Genomic DNA, 11,939 nt, shown 5'->3' with positions numbered 1-11,939 from the left:
ATTTCTCAGGTTTTTACTACATATGAACACTTTTCACATTCTCCCGTGCAACGCGGCTGCTAGTCCTCCTTTCATGCAGAACCGTAAGCTCCTAGCTCATGTCCAAGGCACCAAAGCCGGCTAAAAAGTCAATAATCGATAACTAAAACTTGAATTGTACTACTTCTTACTGGCTATTTCATCAACTTAGAAGCTTCATCTGTGTTCTACTATGGTGCTTTTAGTGGCACCGTATACCGCAGCATGCGACTTATTTTTGCAGACGATAAATGTAACCGTTTCAGAGAGAACAGCGGCCAATGTGACGATCTGGCTTGAAGTCGATTCGATGACAAATGACGAAAAGGGAGGGATTTCTCAGGTTTCTACTAGATATGAACACTTTCAAATTCTTCCGTGCAACGCAGGTGCTAGTCGTCCTTTCATGCAAAACCTTAAGGTCCTAGCTCATGTCCAAGGCACCAAAGCCGGCTAAAAAGTCAATAATCGATAACCAAAACTTGAATTGTACTGCTTCTTACAGGCTATCGCATCAACTTAGAAGCTTCATCTGTGTTCTACTATGGTGCTTTTAGTGTCTCCTCATACCGCAGCTTGCGACAGAGCTTTGCAGACGATAAATGTAACCGTTTTAGAGAGAAGAGTGGCCAATGTGACGATCTGGGTGTAAGTCGATTGTATAACAAATGACGAAAACGGACTGATTTCTCAGGTTTTTACTACATATGAACACTTTTCACATTCTCCCTTGCAACGCTCCTGCTAGTCCACCTATGGTGCAAAATCTTAAGGTCCTAGCTCATGCCGCAATCACCAAAGCCGGCTAAAAATCAATAATCGATAACTAAAACTTGAATTGTATTACTTATTACTGATTATTACATCAACGTATAAGCTTCATCTGTGTTCTACTATAGTGCTTTTAGTGTCTCCGCATACCGCAGCACGATCATAGCCTTGCAGGCGATAAAAGTAACCGTTTCAGTGAGAAGAGTGGCCAATGTGACGATCTGGCTTTAAGTCGATTCGATAACAAATGACGAAAACGGACGCATTTTTCAGGTTTTTACTACATATGAACACTTTCCACATTCACCCGTGCAACGCGGCTGCTACTCCTCCTTTCATGCAAAATTTTAAGTTCCTATCTCATTTCCAAGGCACCAAAGCCGGCTAAAAAGTCAATAATCGATAACCAAAACATGAATTGGACAACATCTTACTAGCTATTACCTCAACTTAGAAGCTTCATCTGTGTTCTACTATGTTGCTTTTAGTGTCTCCGCATACAGCAGCATGCGTCATAGCTTTGCAGACAATAAATGTAATCGTGTCAGAGAGAAGAGCGGCCAATCTGTCGATCTGGATTTAATCGATTCGTAACAAATGACGAAAAGGCAGGGATTTCTCATGTTTCAACTAGATATGAACACTTTTCACATTCTCCCGTGCAACGCGGCTGCTAGTTCTCCTTTTATGCAAAATATTACGGTCCTAGCTCATGTCCAAGGCACCAAAGGAGTGTAAAAAGCAAATAATCGATAACTAAAACTTGAATTGTACTGTTTCTTACTGGCTATTACATCAACTTAGATGCTTCTTCTGTGTTCTACTATGGTTCTTTTAGTGTCTCCGCATACCGCAGCACGCAACATAGCTTTGCAGACGATAAATGTAACCGTTTCAGAGAGAAGAGCGGCCAATGTGACGATTTGGCTTTAAGTCGATTCGATAACAAATGACGAAAACGGAAGCATTTCTCAGGTTTTTACTACATATGAACACTTTCCACATTCACCCGTGCAACGCGGCTGCTACTCCTCATTTCATGCAAAATTTTAAGTTCCTATCTTATTTCCAAGGCACCAAAGCCGGCTAAAAAGTCAATAATCGATAACCAAAATATGAATTGGACTACGTCTTTCTCTCTATTACCTCAACTTAGAAGCTTCATCTGTGTTCTACTACGGTGCTTTTAGTGTCTCCGCATACAGCAGCACGCGTCATAGCTTTGCAGACAATAAATGTAACCGTTTCAGAGAGAAGAGCTGCCGATGTGACGATCTGGATTTAAGTCGATTGGATAACAAATGACGAAAACGGAGGGATTTCTCAGGTTATTACTACATATGAACACTTTTCACATTCTCCCGTGCAACGCAGCTGCTAGTCCTCCTTTCATGCAAACTCTTAAGCTCCTAGCTCATGTCCAAGGCACCAAAGCCGGCTAAAAAGTCAATTATCGATAACTAAAACTTGAATTGTACAATTTCTTACTGGCTATTACATCAACTTAGAAGCTTCATCTGTGTTCTACTGTGGTGCTTTTAGTGTCTCAGCATACCGCAGCACGCGACATAGCCTTGCAGACGATAAATGTAACTGTTTTAGAGAGAAGAGCGGATAATGTGACTATCTGGGTTTAAGTCGATTCGACAACAAATGACGAAGACTGATGGATTTCTCAGGTTTTTAGTACATATGAACACTTTTCACATTCTCCCGTGCAACGCGGCTGCTAGTCCTCCTTTTATGCAAAATCTTAAGGTCCTAGCTCATGTCGAAGGCACCAAAGGAGCGTAAAAAGTCAACAATCGATAACTAAAATTAGAATTGTACTGTTTCTTACTGGCTATTACATCAACTTAGAAGCTTCTTCTGTGTTCTACTATGGTTCTTTTAGTGTCTCCGCATACCGCAGCACGCGACACAGCTTTGCAGACGATAAATGTAACCGTTTCAGATAGAAGAGCTGCCAATGTGACGATCTGGATTTAAGTCGATTATGTATCAAATGACGAAAACGGACTGATTTCTCAGGTTTTTACTACATATGAACACTTTTTACATTCTCGTGTGCAACGGTGTTGCTAGTCATCCTTTCATGCAAAATCTTATTGTCCTAGCTCATGTCCAAGGCACCGATGGAGGGTAAAAAGTCAATAACCGATAACTAAAACTAGAATTGTACTGTTTCTTACTGGATATTACATCAACTTAGAAGCTTCTTCTGTGTTCTACTATGATTCTTTTAGTGTCTCCGCATGCCGCAGCACGCAACATAGCTTTGCAGGCGATAAATGTAACCGTTTCAGTGAGAAGAGCTGCCAATGTGACGATCTGGATTTAAGACGATTGTATAACAAATGCCGAAAACGGACAGATTTCTCAGGTTTTTACTACATATGAACACTTTTCACATTCTCCAGTGCAACGTGGCTGGTGTCCTCCTTTCATGCAAAATCTTAAGCTCCTAGCCCATGTCCAAGGCACCAAAGACGGCTAAAAAGTCAATAATCGATAACAAAAACTTGAACTGTACTGCTCCTTACTGGCTATTACATCAACATAGAAGCTTCATCTGTGTTCTACTATGGTGCTTTCAGTGTCTCCGCATACCGCAGCTCGCGACATAGCTTTTCAGACGATAAATGTAACCGTTTCAGATAGAAGAGCAGCCAATGTGACGATCTCGCTTCAAGTCGATTCGATAACAAATGACGAAAACGGACGGATTTCTTAGGTTTTTACTACATATGAACGCTTTTCACATTCTCCCATGCAACGCGGCTGCTAATCTTCCTTTCACGCAAAATCTTATGGTCCTACTTCATGTCCAAGGCACCAAAGCCGGCTACAAAGTCAATAATCGATAATTAAAACTTGAATGGTACTACGCCTTACTGGCTATTACATCAACTTAGAAGCTTGATCTGTGTTCTACTATGGTGCTTTTAGTGTCTCCGCATACCGCAGCACGCGACATAGCTTTTCAGACGATAAATGTAACCGTTTCAGAGAGAAGAGCGTCAATGTGGCGATCTGGTCTTTAGTCGATTCGATAACAAATGACGAAAAGGGACGGATTTCTCAGGTTTATACTACATAAGAATACTTTTTCCATTCTACCATGGCACGCGGCTGCTAGTCTTCCTTTCATGCAAAATCTTAAGGTCCTAGCTCATGTCAAGACACCAAAGAAGGATTAAAAGGTCAATAATCGATAACTAAAACTTGAATTCTACTACTTCTTATTGCATATTACATCAACTTAGAAGCTTCATCTGTGATCTACTATGGTGCTTTTAGTATCTCCGCATACCGCAGCACGCGACATAGTCTTGAAGTTGATAAATGTAACCGTTTCAGAGAGTAGAGTGGCCAATGTGACGAACTGGCTTTAATTCGATTCGATACCAAATGACGAAAACGGACAGATTTTTCAGGTTTTAACTACATATCGTTTCAGAGAGAAGAACGGCCAATGTGACGATCTGGCGTTAAGTAGATTCAATTACAAATGACGAAAACGGACGGATTTCTCAGGTTTTTACTACATATGAACACTTTTCACATTCTCCCGTGCAACGCGGCTTATAGTCCTCTTTTCATGCAAAATCTTAAGGTTCTATCTCATGTCAAAGGCACCAAAGCCGACTAAAAAGTCAATAATCGATAACTTAAACTTGAATTGAACTACTTATTACTGGCTATTACATCAACTTAGAAGCTTCATCTGTGTAAAAAGTCCATAATCGATAACCAAAACTTGAATTGAACTGCTTCTTACTGCCTATTACATCAACTTAGAAGCTTCTTCTGTGTTCTACTATGGTGCTTTTAGTGTCTCCGCATACCGCAGCACGCGACATAGCTTTGCAGACGATAAATATAACCGTTTCAAAGAAAAGGGAGGCCAATGTGGTGATCTGGCTTTAATTCGATTCGATACAAATGACAAATACGGACGGATTTCTCAGGTTTTTAATACATATCAACACTCTTCACATTCTCCCATTTAGCGCGGCTGCTAGTCCTCCTTTCATGCAAAATCTCAAGGACTAGCTCATGTCCGAGGCACCAAAGAAGGGTAAAAAGTCAATAATCGATAACTAAAACTTGAATTTTACTACTTCGTATTGGCTATTACATCAACATGGAATCTTCATCTGTGTTGTACTATGGTGCTTTTAGTTTCTCCGCATACCGCAGCACGGGACACAGCTTTGCAGACGATAAATGTAACCGTTTCAGAGAGAAAAGCGGCCAATGTGACGATCTGGCATTAAGTCGATTTGATAACAAATGACGAAAACAGACGTATTTCTTAGGTTTTTACTACATATGAACACTTTTCACATTCTCACGTGGAACGCGGCTGCTAGTCCTAGTCCAGATCCTAGCTCATGTCAAAGGCTCTAAAGAAGTGTAAAAAGTCAATAATCGATAAATAAAACTTGAATTGTACTACTTCTTACTGGCTATTACATCAAATTAGATATTTCATCTGTGTTCTACTATGGTGCTTTCAGTGTCTCCGCATACCGCAGCACGTGACTTGGCTTTGCAGGCGATATATGTAACCGTTTCAGAGAGAAGAGCGGCCAATGTGACGATCTGGTTTTAAGTCGATTCGCTAACAAATGACGAAAACGGTTTTATGAGGTTTTTACTACCTATGAACACTTTTCACATTCTTCCGTGCAACGTGGCTGATACTCCTAACTTCATGAAAAATCTTAATGTCCTAGCTCAAGTCCAAGGCACCAAAGCCGGATAAAAAGTCAATAATCGATAACTAAACTGAATTATACTGCTTCTTACTGGCTATTACATCAACTTAGAAGTTTCTTCTGTGTTCTACTATGGTGCTTTTAGTATCCCCGCATTCCGTAGCACGCGACATAGCTTTGCACACGATAAATGTAAACCTTTCAGAGAGAAGAATGGGCAATGTGACGATATGATATTAAGTCGATTCGATTGCAAATGACGAAAACGGGTTGATTTCATAGGTTTTTACTACATATTAACACTTTTCACATTCTCCGGTGCTACGTGGTTGCTAGTCCTAGATTGTGTCCAAGGCACCGAAGACGGCAAAAAAGTAAAAAGTCGATAACTAAACTTGAATTGTTCTCCTTCTTACTGGCTATTACATCAACTTGGAAGCTTCTTCTGTGTTCTACTATGGGGCTTTTAGTGTCTCCGCATTCCGCACCACGCGACATAGTTTTGCACACGATAAATCTAACCGTTTCCGAGAGAAGAGCGGCCAATGTGACGTAGTGACATTATGTCTATTCGATAGCAAATGACGAAAACGTGCGGATTTCTTAGGTTTTTACTACATATGAACACTTTTCACATTCTGCCGTGCAACGTGGCTGCTAGTCCTCCCTTCATACAAATTCTTACGGTCCTAGCTCATGTCCAAGGCAGAAAACCGGCTAAAAAGTCAATAAACGATAGCTAAAACTATTATTTTACAGCTCGTACTGGCTATTACGTCAACTTAGAACCTTCTTCTGTGTTCTACTATGGTGCCTTTAGTGTCTCCGCATGTCGCAGCACGCGACATAGCTTTGCACACGATAAATGTAACCGTTTCAGAAAGAAGAGCGGCATTGTTACGATCTGAAATTAAGTTGATTCAATAGCAAATGACGAAAACGGGCGGATTTCTCAGGTTTTTACTACATATGAACACTTTTCACATTCTCCCGTGCAACGTGGATGCTAGCCCTCCCATCATGCAAAATCTTAAGGTCCTAGCTCATGGCCAAGGCACCAAAGCCGGCTAAAAACTCAAAAATCGGTAACTAGAACTTGAATTGTACTGATTCTTACTGGCTATTACATCAACTTAGAAGCTTCTTCAGTTTTCCACTATGGTGAGTTTAGTGTCTCCGCATTCCGCAGCACGCGACATAGCTTTGCATACGATGAATGTAACCGTTTCAGAGAGAAGAGCGGCCAATGTGACCATTTGGCATTATGTCGTTTCGATAGCGAATGACGATAACGTGCTGATTTCTTAGGTATTAACAACATTCGAACACTTTTCACTTTCTCCCGTGCAACGTGGCAGCCGGACCTCCATTCATGCAAAATGGTAAGGTCCTAGCGCTAGTCCAAGGCACCAAAGCCGGCAAAAATGTCAAAAATCGATAACTAAAACTTAATTGTACTGCTTCTTACTGGCTGTTTTGACAACATTGAAGCTTCTTCTGTGTTCTACTATGGGGCTTTTAGTGACTCCGCATTCCGCAGCACGCGACATAGCTTTGCACACGATAAATGTAACCATTTCAAAGAGATGAGCGGCCAATGTGACCATCTGACATTAAGTCGATTCGGTAGCAAATGACGAAAACGGGTTATTTCTTAGGTTTTTACTACATATGAATACTATTAACATTCTCCCGTGCAACGTGACTTCTATTCCTCCCTTCATGCAAAATCGTAAGGTCCTCTCTGATGTCCAAGGCACCAAAGCCGGCTAAAAAGTCAAAAATCGATAACTAAACTTGAATTGTACTGCTTCTTCCTGGCTATTACATCAACTTAGAAGTTTCTTCTGTGTTCTACTATGGTGCTTTTAGTGTCTCCCCATTCCGCAGCACGCGACATAGCTTTGCACGCGATAAATGTAACTGTTTCAGGATGAAGAGCGGCCATTGTGACGATCTGACATTAGGTCGAAACGATAGCAAATGACGGAAACGGGCGGATTTCTTAGGTTTTTACTACATATGAACACTTTTCACACTCTCCCATGCAACGATGCTGCCAGAACTCCATTCATGCAAAATCTTAAGGTCCTAGCTCATGCCCAAGGCACCAAAACCGGCTAAAAAGCCAAAAATGGATAACTAAACTTGAATTGTACTGCTACTTACTGGCTATTACAACTTATAAGCTTCTTCTGTGTTCTACTATGGTTCTTTTAGTGTCTCCGCATATCGCAGCACGCGACATAGCTTTGCACACGATAAATGTAGCTGTTTCAGAGAGAAGAGCGGGCAATGTGACGATCTGACATTAAGTCGATTCAATAGCAAATGACGAAATTGCGGATTTCTTAGGTTTTTACTACATATAAACACTTTTCACATTCTGCCGTGCAACGTGGCGGCTAGTCCTCCCTGCAAGCAAAATCTTAAGGTCTTAGCTCATTTCCAAGGCCCCAAAGAAGGCTAAAAAGACAGAGCTTTGCACACGATAAATGTAACCTTTTCAGAGAGATGAGCGGCCAATGTGAGGATCCGACATTAAGTCGATTCGATAGCAAATGACGAAAAAGGGCGGATTTCTTATGTTTTTACTACATATAAACACTTTTCACTCCCTACCGTGCAACGTGCCTGCTAGACCTCCCTGCATGCAAAATCTTTAGGTCCTAGCTCATGTCCAAGGCACCAAAGAAGGCTGCAAATAAAAAATCGATAACTAAACTTGAATTGTACTAATTCTTATTGGCTATTACATCAACTTAGAAGCTTCTTCTGTGTTCTACTATGGTGCTTTTAGTGTCTCCGCATATCGCAGCACGCGACATAGCTTTGCACACGATAAATGTAGCTGTGTCAGAGAGTAGAGCGGCCAATGTGACGATCTGACATTAAGTCAAATCGATAGCAAATGACGAAAACTGCCGGACTTCTTTGGTTTTTACTACATATGAAAACTTTTAACACCCTACCGTGCAACGTGGCTTCTAGTCCTCGTTGCATGCAAAATCATAAGGGCATAGCTCATGTCCAAAGCACCAAAGCCGGCTAAAAAGTCAAAACTCGATAGCTAAACTTGAATTGTACTTCTTTTTACTAGCTATTATATCAACTTAGAAGCTTTTTCTGTGTTCTGCTATGGTGCTTTTAGTGTCTCCGCATACCGCAGCACGCGACATAGCGTTGCACACGATAAAGGTAACGGTTTCACAGAGAATAGCGGCCAATGTTACGATCTGACATTAAGTCGATTCGATAGCAAATGACGAAAACGGGTGGATTTGTTAGGTTTTTACTACATATGAACATTTTCCTCATTGTCTGTGCAACGTGGTTGCTAGACCTCCCTGCATGCAAAATCTTAAGTTCCTAGCTTATGTCCAAGGCACCAAAGCCGGCTAAAAAGTCAAAAATCGATAACTAAACTTGAATTGCACTGCTTCTTGCTGGCTATTACATCAACTTAGAAGCTTTTCCTGTGTTCTACTATGGTGATTTTAGTGTCTCCGCATACCGCAGCACGCGACATAGCGTTGCACACGATAAATGTAACGGTTTCACATAGAAGAGCGGCCAATGTAACGATCAGACATTAAGTCGATTCGATAGCAAAAGACGAAAACGGGTGGATTTGTTAGGTTTTTACTACATATGAACATTTTCCTCATTGTCCTGTGCAACGTGGTTGCTAGACCTTCCTGATGGAATATCTTAAGGTCTTAGCTCATGTCCAAGGCACCAAAGCCGGCTAAAAAGTAAAAAAATCGATAACTAAACTTGAATTGTACTGCTTCTTACTAGCTATTACATCAACTTAGAAGCTTCTTCTGTGTTCTACTATGGTGCTTTTAGTGTCTCCGCATATCGCAGCACCCGACATAGCTTTGCACACGATAAATGTAGCCCTTTCAGAGAGTAGAGCGACCAATGGGACGATCTGACATTAAGTCAATTCGATAGCAAATGACGAAAACTGCCGGACCTCTTAGGTTTTTACTACATATGAACACTTTTCAGATTCTCCCATGCAACGTGGCTGCTAGTCCTCGTTACATGCAAAATCTTAAGGTCATAGCTCATGTCCTAGGCACCAAAACTGGCAAAAAAGTCAAAAATCGATAACTAAACTTGAATTGTACTCCTTCTTACTGGCTATTACATCAACTTGGAAGCTTCTTCTGTGTTCTACTATGGGGCTTTTAGTGTCTCCGCATTCCGCACCACGCGACATAGTTTTGCACACGATAAATCTAACCGTTTCCGAGAGAAGAGCGGCCAATGTGACGTAGTGACATTATGCCTATTCGATAGCAAATGATGAAAACGAGCGGATTTCTTAGGTTTTTACTGCATATGAACACTTTTCACATTCTGCCGTGCAACGTAGCTTTTAGTCCTCCCTTCATACAAATTCTTATGGTCCTAGCTCATGTCCAAGGCAGAAAACTGGCTAAAAAGTCAATAATCGATCTCTAAAACTAGAATTGTACTGCTTCTTACTGGCTATTTAATCAACATTGAAGCTTCTTCTGTGTTCCACTATGGGGCTTTTAGTGTCTCCGCATTCCGCAGCACGCGACATAGCTTTGCACACGATAAATGTAACCGTTTCAAAGAGATGAGCGGCCAATATGACCATCTGACATTAAGTCGATTCGGTAGCAAATGACGAAAACGGGTGATTTCTTTGGTTTTTACTACATATGAATACGTTTCACATTCTCCCGTGCAACGTGACTTCTATTCCTCCCTTCATGCAAAACCGTAAGGTCTTAGCTGATGTCCAAGGCACCAAAGCCGGCTAAAATGTCAAAAATCAATAACTAAACTTGAATTGTACTCCTTCTTACTGGCTATTACTTCAACATAGAAGCTTCTTCAGTGTTCTACTATGGTGCTTTTAGTGTCTCCCCATTCCGCAGCATGCGACATAGCTTTGCGCGCGATAAATGTAACTGTTTCACGGATAAGAGCGCCCATTGTGACGATCTGACATTAAGTCGAAACGATAGCAAATGACGGAAACGGGCGGATTTCTTAGGTTTTTACTACATATGAACACTTTCCACACTCTCCCGTGCAACGATGCTGCCAGAACTCCATTCATGCAAAATCTTAAGGTCCTAGCTCATGTCCAAGGCACCAAAGAAGGCTACAAATCAGAAATCGATAACTAACCTCAAATTGAACTTCTTCTTACTGACTATTACATCAACTTAGAAGCTTCTTCTGTGTTCTACTATGGTGTTTTTAGTGTCTCCGCATATCTCAGCACGCGACATAGCTTTGCACACGATAAATGTAGCCGTTTCAGAGAGTAGAGCGGCCGAAGTGACGATCTGACATTAAGTCGATTCGATAGCAATTGACGAAAACTAACGGACTTTTTAGGTTTTTACTACATATGAACACTTTTCACATTCTTCCGTGCATCGTGGCTGGTATTCCTGCATGCAAAATCTAAAAGTCCAGCGCATGTCTAATCCACCAAAGAAGGCAAAAAGTCAAAAATCGATAACTAAACTTGAATTGTACTTCTTCTTACTGGCTATTACATCAACTTAGAAGCTTCTTCAGTGTTCTACTATGGTGCTTTTAGTGTCTCCGCATATCGCAGCAAGCGTCATAGCTTTGCACACGGTACGAGTAAATGTAACCGTTGCAGAGGAAGAGCGGCCAATGTGACGATCTGACGTTAGGTCGATTCGATAGCAAATAACGAAATTAAGGATTTCTTAGGTTTTTACTACTTATAAACACTTTTCACACACTACCGTGCAACGTGCCTGCTAGTCCTCCCTGCATGCAAAATCTTAGGTTTCTAGCTCATGTCCAAGGCACCAAAGCCGGCTAAAAAGTCAAAACTCGATAAATAACTTGAATTGTACTGCATCTTACTGGCTATTACATCAACTTAGATGCTTCTTCTGTGTTCTACTATGGTGCTTTTAGGTTCTCCGCATACCGCAGCACGCGACATAGCTTTGCACACGGTAAATGTAACCTTTTCAGAGAGATTAGTGGCCAATGTGACGATCTGACATTAAATCGATTCGACAGCAAATGACGAAAACGGGCGGATTTCATAGGTTTTCACTACATATAAACACATTTCACATTCTACCGTGCAACGTGCCTGCTAGTCCTCCCTGCATGCAAAATCTTAAGGACCTATCTCATGTCCAAGGCACCCAAGAAGTCTACAAATCAGAAATCGATAACTAAACTTGAATTGTACTTTTTCTTACTGGCTATTACATCAACTTAGAAGCTTCTTCTGTGTTCTACTAAGGTGCTTTTAGTGTCTCCGCATATCGCAGCACGAGACATAGCTTTGCACACGATAAATGTAGCCGTTTCAGAGAGCAGAGCGGCCAATGTGACGATCTGACATTAAGTCGATTCGATAGCAAATGACGAAAACTG

This window comes from Schistocerca gregaria, unplaced genomic scaffold (genome assembly GCF_023897955.1).
Source record: "Schistocerca gregaria isolate iqSchGreg1 unplaced genomic scaffold, iqSchGreg1.2 ptg000198l, whole genome shotgun sequence".
Lineage (NCBI taxonomy): Eukaryota > Metazoa > Arthropoda > Insecta > Orthoptera > Acrididae > Schistocerca > Schistocerca gregaria.
This window is presented reverse-complemented; position numbering follows the sequence as displayed.